This window comes from Stegodyphus dumicola, chromosome X1 (assembly GCF_044657685.1).
Source record: "Stegodyphus dumicola isolate Sdum_Otavi_A_Nest chromosome X1, ASM4465768v1".
NCBI classification, from domain to species: Eukaryota; Metazoa; Arthropoda; class Arachnida; order Araneae; family Eresidae; genus Stegodyphus; species Stegodyphus dumicola.
This window is the reverse complement of record NC_140780.1, coordinates 244,691,261-244,692,607: the sequence shown is the minus strand read 5'-3', so window position 1 is coordinate 244,692,607 and position 1,347 is coordinate 244,691,261.

Here is a 1,347-nt window from a genome sequence, read left to right as displayed (position 1 = left end):
CAAAACACTAGACTACATACACCGACTCGGTTCGATAGTCCTCGGAACTTTACTCTTGAGAATCTCTACGCCACAACTCGCGATGCACACGATGATACACTCGATAGCCTCAACGATGCACTAACTCGGGATATATTAGACTGCTACTCCGCGTACAAGCAGGGTTTATATAGCTTTTGGCCTGCCACCGAGAACATTCTGTGCAAAACCTTTAAGAGCTCGTTCTAGAATGTTCTCCATACGGTTCTCTATTTTGTTATCATAACAAATCGTACGCCCAGGCTTAATTAAGAGACAATCTCAGTCAATTTTTCCTCTAGCTTTACGTGCAAAAACGCACCTGATGAAGAAAAAATTGCAATTGCGCACTTTCAGATATAAGTCAAACTACATTCAAATTCATCTTTCATGGGCTTCCTGTTGGTACATCAGAAGAAGATGGAGATGTTTTTGATAATCTTTGCTTCAGTAAGCAGAATAGTGGAAGCAAGAAATACTTTCCTATCAAACATGAACAAATCGTTTTCTATCAGACATCCATGTGATTATAACAGATTCCGGAAAAGACCATTGGTTTGCTTTAAATGTCAAAGATTTGGACACAAGCAAATCTTTTGTAATAATCAGCCACATTACCTCAAGTGCAGAAAAGGTCAGCTGACCTACACTTGTAATCACCCGAAAATAGAAAAAAACCTACTTATGTGAGGTGTAATCTGGAACGTGTTGCTTCATACATGGGATATGAATTCTGCCCGAAATTCCGCAGCAGAATACAGAGGGAAATGCTGGTTCCATGTAAGACAAACGTCTCCTTTTGTACTGCTCCTAGAAAAAGGTACAGATCCCAGCCCAGCAGAAGTTTTCTCAGCAAACTGCTGAGAAGCTTCTGCACAATACAGTTTGGAAGGATATCAATTTAACAGCACAAACATTAATAGTGCTTGTGTGATTAAAAATAACATGCAGTCTTTATGAGGCATCATCTAGATAGATACTGCATCACTTACATGTAAAAAATTTTTGAAACTTCAAAGTGGGATACTTAAAAGTAAATATTACATTCAATTTTGATAACAAATTTATACTAGTGTTTGTGCTTTGCAAATTTTAGCTTTTTACAGGCTAAGTCCAGTATTTTTTAATTATTTTTTGGATAGTTCAAACCTATCAGTCATTAAAATGGGAAGAAATAAATTTTAAAATTTGAAATAAAAATATTGACCTCTAAAAGGTTATTAAAAATTATCTTAGAAGCTATATAATTCTACTCAGAAATTAGTAATGATATGAAAGAATAAAACAGCTCGTGTAATACATTAAACACCACCAGTCACTCACATAATA